This window comes from Eschrichtius robustus, chromosome 14, assembly GCF_028021215.1.
Source record: "Eschrichtius robustus isolate mEscRob2 chromosome 14, mEscRob2.pri, whole genome shotgun sequence".
Classification (NCBI taxonomy): domain Eukaryota; kingdom Metazoa; phylum Chordata; class Mammalia; order Artiodactyla; family Eschrichtiidae; genus Eschrichtius; species Eschrichtius robustus.
In genome coordinates, this window is record NC_090837.1 from 97,147,500 (window position 1) to 97,158,236 (window position 10,737).

A 10,737-nucleotide genomic window follows, 5' to 3' on the forward strand; every position below is an offset into this window, starting at 1 on the left:
ACCTCTCTTCTGCTTAAACATACTTCTTGATGGGAGCAGACTGTCAAAAAAAGGCCCCATGAAAATGACTAGAAGTGCTCCTGGCAAACTAGTCCAATTTTCCGTTAATTCAATTATTAAAGAGAAAGCAGGTCACTCTCTTCCTCAAATTGATCTTTCTACCAGGAACTCGGTTTAGTTTTCTAATTGTTTTTAAATTACTATAATTTTTTAAATGAGCCATGGTTTCCTTATAAAAAGCTCTAAGACAGGCGAAAGCAAAAAGTCAAGTTCAAATATTTACTGTTTTGTCATGGAGCAGTTAAAAACCTACTTCAATTAATTCTTATCTACTCTATTTTAATCTACTATTATTGAGCAGCTGAGTTCTGTAGTCTGCAGGAAACATTAGAAATCAAACTCCAAGTTCAAGTATAATTTGAATGTCTGGGTTCCTGGGCAAGCCACTTAATCTCTGGGTCCGTAAAAAGAAAGGGGAATGCCGACCTACCTCCCAGGGCTAGTGGGAAGATTAGCTAATTAATAATCGTTGAGTACTTTGAAAGTATAAAGTGCTATGCAAATGCTAAGTAGTATTATTATTAATGTTTCACTTAAAATCAGAGCTTGCAGGGATAATCATTTTTGATGTTAAAACATAGTGAATATTCCAGAATGAATTCTTTAATATAATTTAAATCATAAAGGGAAATATGCAACTGAATATTTTGATGCTATCATGACATAAATATAATAATAACTTGCCATTTTATTTAAGGGAGGACTAGCTAACATATAAACTTCTAGAAAAGAAGAGAAAGAATATGTTTTAAGGGCTTTTTCAAGTCCAGAAAGCCTTGGGCACAACTCAGTTCTAAACCATATAATTTTATTTGGATGGGTCAAATTCTAGGCAAAAACAAACAAACAAACAAACTTCTAAAGACTTCCTTAAATGTACGATCTGACCCTAAAACTAGGAGAAAACAGGGAAAATGTACCTTGACATTGGTCTTGGCAATGATTTGTTGGATGTGACACCAAAAACACAAGCAACACAGCAGAAATCAACATGTTGGATTACATTAAACTTCTGCACAGCAAAGAAAATAATCAACAAAATGAAAAGGTAAACTATGGAATGGGAGAAAGTACTTGCAAGTCATATATCTGATAAGGGGTTAACGTCCAAAATAAATAAGGAACTCATACAACTCAACAACAAAAAATCATCACCATAAAATTAAAAATGGGCAAAGCACCTGAATAGACACCTTTCCAAAGACATACAAATAGCCAAGTACACGAAAAGGTGCTTGATATCACTAATCATCAGGTAAATGCAAATCAATACCACAGTGAGCTATCACTGGCTATTATCAGAAAGACAAGAAACAGCAAATGTTGGTCAGTCTGTGGAGAAAACAGAATCCTTGTGCACTGCTGTGGGAAAGGTACATTAGTGCAGACACAGTGGCAGACAGTATGGAGTTTCCTCAGAAAACTAAAAATAGAGCTACCATGTGATCCAGCAATTCCACTTCTGGGTATATATAATCGAAGGAAAAGAAATCGCTATGTCAAAGAGATGTCTGCACCCCTATGGTCACTGCCGCATTATTTATGATAGCCAAGACATGGGAGCAACTAAGTGTCCATTGATGGATGAATGGTAAGGAAAATGTAAAATATCTATCTATCTATATAATTCAACCATGAGAAAGAAGGAAATCCTGCCATTTGCAACAATGTAGATGTACCTTGAGGGCGTTATGCTAAGTACAAAAAGTCAGAGAAAGACAGATACTTTATGATCTCACTTATATGTTGAATCTAAAAGAGCTGAACTCATAGAAATGGAGCGTAAAATGGGGATTGCCAGGGGTTCAGGGAAATGGGGAGATTTGGTCAAAGGGTACAAACTTTCGTTATAAAATGAATAAGTTCCAGGAATCTAATGTACAGCCCGGTGACTGTAGCTAACAATACTGTATTGTACACGTAAAAGAAGCCATGAGAGTAGGTCCTAAATGTTCTCAACATAAAAACAACAACCGAATGGCAATTATGTGAAGTAAAGAATATGTCAGCTAACTTTATTGTGGTAAACACTTCATAATATATATGTGTAGCAAATCATCACGTACACCTTAAACTTACCAATGTCATATTTCAATTATATCTCAATAAAACTGGAAAGAAAGTAATGAAACTAAAAAGAAACGTCCTATATGGTAACCATCGCTTTTATTGCCTGAGCATTCTAATAATATTCTATGAATATTATCTTTATATTATATTCTATGAATGTATTATGCTTGAATAATATTCTATTATTTTATATATCATTCACTTATAAATTGTACTGTACTTGAAAAACATTTTTCAGAGCTTACACTCTTAACACTTGTAAAATTAATATTCAAAATTTAAAAGATACAAACATAGGAAAAGACAAATTTAACAACAAAAGGTCTGTTTATTAATGCAGCAAACGTCATAGCGTTTGTATATCAATTTGTATTTTACAAAGCACATTTCAAAAAAAGCTCATTTAATCACAGATTGTATTCATCTGTGAGCCTCTTAGCAACCAGAGTGAAAAAAATAATATAGTCTTAACTAAAAAAAGGAAGCTTATGAATTTTCTTGGCCTATTTCCTGAAAGAATGTGTTACTTGGACCTTACGTTAATGACTTGGGAAACAGCTAGTGTTCATCTTTAGTAATATTTTGTAAAATAACAGAAATTGTCTTCCTATGGAGTTTTGCCGATTCATTTCTCTACGTTTGCAGAGCTTCCATCTCGAAACCCTAATTCAGTGCTGACAAGTCTTCAGGAGCATAAGCTAATACGGTCCAGATAAATAAAGGGCACACCTCAAACTTTTTCATTGTGTTGAATGCTAATGCTAAAAGTTAATGAAACACAATATGCTGAGTGTGTGTGCGCGTGCGCGTGCGCGCTCTAATCAATTCAATAGGGAGCTTTCTAATTAGAAACATTACAATTCAGGCCCTGAACGTGAAAGTAAATGGCAGCTATTACAAACATTTAAAAACCATAGGAAAACAGGAGTGCAGTTTTTATTCATCTTCATGTGCGATGTGAAGTACAGGAGAGAGGAAATTAATGTTTGTGAGATGTAACAGTGGACCAGGTGCTTGACAGATATTTTCTCACTGATCTTCCCAACAACAGTCTGATGAAAAGATTTTACCATTTTACGAAAGAGGAAACCAAGGTTTGGGAAGGTTAAACATCCCGGTATCTGAATGTGGACCCTTCACTGCACTGCCAGCCCCATTGCATGCTTCCACCCACACACAAAAGCTATTTTTTATTTTGTTTAAAATCAAACCACAGTCATTAGACCCAAAGATCAATATTGTCTCAAGTGTGGATCTCAGTCTATGACTTTAATTTTTTCAAACAAAAGTCTTAGTTCCACTTCTGATGTATCCTTACATTATTGGTACCTGTTCCTTTTTTCTAACAGGAAAAAAAAAAAGAATCCTGATATTCTCTTACGGTTTCACAGACAGGCAAATAGTCTTAACTTCAATTACATTTACTACATCAGAAAACAGAATATGCTTGATTTTGTCCTTTAGACATAACCTAATGACAGACCAATATTGAAAGTAAGCAATTGCCTGAAGTCCATTTCAATTCACAGCATCCAATATGTCTAGTATAAAATAATAAAGTGTTCCTAGAAATATTAGAAGAAACACCATTATTTAATTACCATAAGGCCTTCCGGAACAGAAATAAAACATGATTTACGTGGATGAGCAAGGGGTGCAGGGAAGACTGAAAAGATATTATACAGATGAAGCATGAAATGCTAGTAGAAAAGAAAGCAAATTGTGGACCAGTCAGCAAAATGATAGATGAAATGTTAAAATAAAATAAAATAATAAAGAGGGAGAAATAGATTCTACAATGATATTTTGTATTATTGAGGATGAAACAAACAGTTGAAGCGTAAAGGGGAAACAACACTTCTGAGATTCAGTAATGTTTTTTCAAAGCCGACAGGAAAAGAAGTCATGGAATAAACTTTTAAGTTTTTATTTCTCATAAGATGGTACATTCCTTGTAGAGAATCAGATTAGGTAAGCAACTGGTTTGGTCGTAAAAGCCACTGGGTCTATAAATGGAGGACCTAGATGGCTAGAAACAAAATAACAGGTATATAAGGAAGATCTATTCAATGAGAGATTAAGAAAAAAAAATTAATTAGGAAATATGCATAACAGCCTTAGTAATCAAGTAATCAAAATTTTCCAGGAAAACTTACTATAAAACATCAGATATTTTACTATATAGTTTTGAGATTTACTCTTCAGAAATATAGATAGGAGATGCCAGATCAGTCGCAAAAGTTTGGATATGTATCAACAGATGAAGCAAGTCAGCATGCAAATTCACTTTATAAAGTGCTTCAAAACACCATGAAATAGTTTATGATCACTTCCTCTCTCTGTGAAGATGTGAGTTTCTTTCTTTGTGATAGCCTGAGTCTCAACACCCCCATTGTTTCAAGGGATTCCTAAATGCATTACAAAGGGTAGGTTTTGGACACGCTCGGATCTTAGTTATTTCCCTTGGTCAAAAAATAATAAGGCTTATTTCATTTGAATTAATATAAATAAATTTAAAATAATATGTAATATATATTTAATTATATATAATTATATTTTAAATATATATAAAGGATCTTGTAAATATTGATTTATAATTTTTAAAAACTATAAATCGAGTAAAATGGCAACATCTTGATCAGAGGATGCTGCGTTGTCTTGAGAACTTAGGAGGACTGGGTTTATTTCTTGCTCTTATTATGTGTCCTTTGGGGGCCAACTGGGGGCTTTGCTCTGCATTGTCTCACTCTGGGACCTGGATGACCACAGCACCTGTTGGGACACTGCGTGGACACTGGCAGAGGAAAGAGACCACACCCTGAAACTTGAACTGTCTGCCCATAAATGACACAGTCCAACCACAGGCGGCAGAGATGGTGATCTGACCAGGAGCCTGGAAGGCAAGGACCACGGCACACCTGGGATGCTCTGGCAGCTGTTGGTCCCATCGTGTAGAGACCAGTGGGGCAAAGCAGTCCCGGCAGGCAGTGGATCTACTCAACAGCTTATTAATAACTGAGATGAAGTCAGCAATGCCTTCACCCTCTGGCTGATCCCATCAGTGTGAAGCCAGCACTGTCCTCCAAAGGTCAAAGAACCTACTGCAACAGGAACTCAGGAGCTACCAATGCGAATGGAGAAAAATACTGAAGCTTAGAGTTTTTCAAATTTTCCCACATGGTGAGACATTCCCAGAGACATTTTAGCGGGTGCGAACATCCCTGCAAAGTAGGGAGTATCAGAAAAATAAATAAGGAGTGTGATATTAGTTCCACTGGGACACAACTAAAATGGAAACATCTCACTCTCAGTTAATAGGATAGAGAATGTTCTGTGATGGCCAAGAGGGGAAAATAAGGACTTTACATAAATGCACACTACCTCTTACACGCCAGTTATTCTCTAAATATCTAAACCCAAGCTGCAGCTGTGTGCGGAAACGTTCATTTTACCTTTGGGTATAACTAAGTGCACATCCCTTAGCCATGCAGCCAAGCCCTCCAGATGCTGCATCCCTCTGGCTCACCCACACCTCGGGCACTGGGTCTCTGTATCCAGTTGTGGCCTCGTTACAACCCAGGATGGCAGCTCTCTCACCCAGGGGCATTGATTTGTGTGCATTTATTTGGGATCTGTTTTCCAATTAAGCTGTGCGCTTTTTTTTGTAGTCTTAAATTTTAGCTAAGGGTCTCACTTCTTGAAAGTTATTGACCGAAATGAAATTGAAAAAAAATTAGCCAGGTCAACAACAACAAAAAAGATAGCCCAGAAACAAAACCTGATATGTATGAGAAATTTATATTTGACCAAAATGGCAATGCAAAACAACGAGAAAAAAGGATTATTTGTTAAATAATTAGCCAGTTGAGGGAAAAGTACAGAAGTAGCTTGCCCTCACAACATACAACAGAATACATTCCGAGCAGATGAAATTATTAAGGAAAACAACGTTAATAATAATAATAATAGAAGAAAATACATACAAAAAATATCTACATGATCTCTGGTTAGAAAATAAATTTCCACACATAAAATTAATAAAAGAAATCACAAAGAAAAGCATTACTAAATTTGATTATATAAAAATATAAAACTTCTGTATATCCATAAATGTCATAAATAAAATTTAATTTTGCCTTCTCTGACAAATAAGAGGTGAGGAAAACATTTTCAACAAACTGATAGACAGCGATACGTAAAGAATTCAAAGAACAGATTTAAGAAAGAGATTCCAAAGGATAAATGTTCAGTAACAGAGAATCTTGCTGTGTAAAAGATGACATATAAATATTTAATAACTATATCAAAAATGCTGGGGCTTCCCTGGTGGCGCAGTGGTTGAGAATCCGCCTGCCAATGCAGGGGACACGGGTTCGAGCCCTGGTCCGGGAAGTTCCCACGTGCCGCGGAGCAACTGGGCCCGTGAGCCACAACTACTGAGCCTGTGCGTCTGGAGCCTGTGCTCCGCAACAAGAGAGGCCGCGACAGTGAGAGGCCCGCGCACCGCGATGAAGAGTGGCCCCCGCTTGCCGCAACTAGAGAAAGCCCTCGCACAGAAACGAAGACCCAACACAGCCACAAATAAATAAATAAATAAATAAAACAAAACAAACAAAAAAAATGCTGAATCTTACTAAAAATCAAAATTTGCAAATTGAAACGCAAAATAAGTAATTCAGTCTTTCCTATCCATGACGTTAGTCATTTGAAAATAGAAGTGAAGTTATATACTTTCTATCCTTTGAGCCCAACAATTCCATTCTAGAAATGTTCCTCAGGAAATAAAAAGAGACGCTGTTAAACACCTGTTTTCAAAGATACTTGTTACAATGTCCTTTTTTACAACTGTGGAAAATTGGAAGCATCCTCCGTGCTCAAGCAGAAGAATGACTAATTACAGGTTCGACAACGCCATAGCGGCCATTAGATGGTGTGGGTGCATACTATCTAATGATGTGGGGAAATGCTCACATGTAATGTTTAGTGAATACAAGCAGCATGAAAATTCATATGTAAAGTAAGTCTCCAGAGAAGAGGGAAGGAAGGTGATTCAGCAAAATTGTTCACAGTATTTATCCTTGGGTCCAGTGACAGCAACAATTTCTATTTTTTTCTTTATAGTCGGTGGTATTTTCCAAATTTTCTGTGATGAAGATGTGTTCATTTTAGAATTAGAATAGAATGATGAATAACTTACAGTTATAATACTTAAAGGCTAGTATGGGTGCAGTGAGCCATGAACGCTTGGACTCTGCGGGTGGGACGAGGAATTGGTAAAACCACTGCAAACAACAAAATATTGCAACAGTCTTAAAAGGCATTCATGCCCATGGGATCTCTGATTCTATCTTTAGAAAGATAGCCAAAGCATATAACAAGTGTTATTTATTCGAAAATAAATTTCTATACCTAAAATTAAAGAAAATATGACTAAACCTGATTACACAAAAATATGACTCTTCTTTATATCCATAAATTCATAAATAAAAGTTCATGTCTGCCTACTTGGGCAAATAACAGGTGGGAAAATTATTTGATAAATACCTTACTTTTCTAGAAGTACATATCCATGTATTTATATTTCACAAGCAAATATTTATATATTAATATGAGCGTATGTAATATACAAATGATACGTATGTCTTGTGGTTGTATTTTATCATGACAAAAATTCAAAAATAACCTATATGTCCATGAATAGACATGGGTTACATAAGCTTTGACCATCGATGTAATAGAACATGCTTATGATATATTAACTTGGATATAAAGTTTCCTAGAGAAGACAACATCAGTTAAGTAAAAAAGTTTGAAATGGAGAAAAGACTCAAGGAAATACTGAGGAATATGTTAGGTGCATATTATGGAAACTTTTCGTTTATATCTGTATTGAGGGTATTTACGGTTTTTCCTCAAAGTATACTTTTATAAAGAAGAAAATCTATTTAACTTTTTCAAAGTCAAAAGAAATACTGGTTGGAGTTGAAAGAGAACTATTAAAGAATTTTAACATTGAATCTTAAAATTCCAATACATCCCAAGTAGCAACACAGTCTTTTTGACCATTAATTTTTTCAGGAGGAATATTTTAACATTTTTTTCTTGTCTCATTCTTTAATTGGTATGACACTGATACACCAATTCAGACATCTAGCTCAAAGAAAACCAGTGAAGATATTTTTCATTACACATTTTGTGATGAGAGGGGAAATTTGCCTTGACAAGCTTGCAAAATTTCCTCGGAATAAGGAAATTGTTTTAGGTGACTCATCTACACCAATGTGCCCGTTTGTTGTGGGTAATCCCTCTAAAAAGCTTTTTGAATGAAAGAACTGTTTATGACATCAAGTCACTAAGTTATACTCCTGCCTACAAACTGGTAGAAAGGAAATAAAAGTAACCCGCTTCAATCTAGCCAAAGAGAGATCTGGAGAGATGAGCGATGATGGCCAATCAAATCCATCAAGGAGACACACTGTGATTGAAATGAATGGTACCCACAGGCTCACAAAATCCAGCCACAGCCAAAATTATTCATATGTTCTTTAAGATCTCAGCAAGGTAAGGAAGAAAGAGCATCCGTAATCATTGTCTTATTCAACTAAAATATCGACAAATCTCATTTTCTTCAGGTCATGGTTCTGGAATTAGGGACAAAATTACTGTAGAATCACAGATGTTAATGAGGATACTGAATCACTTGAAAATGCACCACCTAAATCTATAAGGATGGATAATTGTGTTTGTATTGAATTATGAGGAATATTAAAACAAAAAACAAAAAAAACTACTGTGGAGTCTGACGACCTGATTTGTAGTTCTAAGCTCTGTGATTGACCAAAAGACTTTGGTCAAGTCATCAAATTTCTTTTTTTTCCTCGTCTGTAAAATGGGTATAAAAAATAACCATCACAAAATGCGGGTTTTTGAAGCTCAAACACAGAAAGAAAAATAAATAAGCCCTGTGTAAACGGAAGAAATCCCTGTAAACAATAAAGTGTTTTACAAAGGAAGCGACATTATACTAATTCATTGAACATGGAGCTTTGTAACCTGACAAGCATTGTGCACTGGGGATACAAAATGAAGGTTTCAAAATCTCAGCCATGCCTTGAATTCATCTCGAAATTACAGTCAGAAGACTGATTGCATCACCTGGAGCAGTCCAACATAAACAAGCCTTCCCTGCATCATCTCATCGTCCATAAAGACACCTGCCATCTGCAGGACCAGCCCCTGACCTCCTGCTCTCCCAAGGTCCAGTCAATACCGGAAGGAGATATGTAATGCCCACATCCTAATGATTCTGCAGCCAGCTCAGTCTTGACCCAGAGAATCTAATCTGAAATTAGTAAGCATCTAAGTGCTTTTTAATTTAAAGCCATTAGAAAGAAGGGTGCCACTAAACACCATTTGTGAAGAAAGTATCACGATGAGAATGACTAAAGAAATGTAGGTTGGGCATCTGTGAATTGCAAATGTACTTCTCTGCATAACTAGCCCTAAACTGCCTGAAAATCAATGAGTTGGAAAGGAAAGTTATTATATCTGCCCACAGTAGCATGTGGCCATAATTGTAATTGTTTCATTTTAGAATATGAATCCTTTGGGTTTTCTCTTTAGTAACTTATCCTGTAACTTCATCACAACCCTTAGAGTTGCACTGAAACTCAGAAGACGAAGCCATCCACTGGGTCTTGAAACCAGGAGGAGGAGCTAGGTGTCGATCAGCAAGTGAAGAAAACCAGAAATGATGCCGTTTTTCTTCCCACACTCCTCCCTCTCTCCCTCCCTCCCTCCCCTTCCTTCCTTCCTTTTTCCTCTTTTCCTCTTTCCTTCCTTTATTTCTTCCTTTCTTCTCACATTCAATAAATACTTACTCACTACTTCCATGCCATGCTTATGGGAATATAAAAATGAAACGGAACTACCATATTTCTAAGTATAACACAAAACCGTAAGAAAGGAGAAGCACCGAATTTATTATGTGTTTTTCAGAAGATTTCAGCAATTCTTTCTACGATATATATCAAGGAAAATATACAAGAGTGCAGGGAATAGTGGAATTTGGGGCTTTTCCTAAACTGGCAAAGAGAGTGACTTAATTCAGGGCCAGTATATATTTAAATTCTACAATTTGAAAAGCATCTGTTCCCTGGATAATAGCAAACAAAATGAAAAAATGATGGCCGGGTTCAGGGGTTGGTGTACGGGAGACGGGGGTAAATATGCTTAAAAGAGTACAAGGTCGCATACTATCTGTAAATTTCAGTGTGGTAACTATTTTAAATAGACATATATGCGATAGGACTGGGTTTGAATTTGATTTCTTTTTCTCACAAATGAAAAGCTTTCTACCAGTAGGCCCCAAACACTGTGCTAGACCCACTAGGAGCTACAAGGATGAGCAAGAAAGGGTTCCCAACTTCAAGAGGCATAGAGTCTGGAGAGGGAGAGAGAGAAAGAGAATTTATCTTCTCACGCTAAAACTTGATGAACACGGGAAGCAGTGCAAGCAAAGAGGGACCCAGAGCACAGAAATACAAGGCTGGAAGAAGATGAAAACTGCCTCCTGGCTTCTGGGATGAACCTGGGAAGATAAATTGG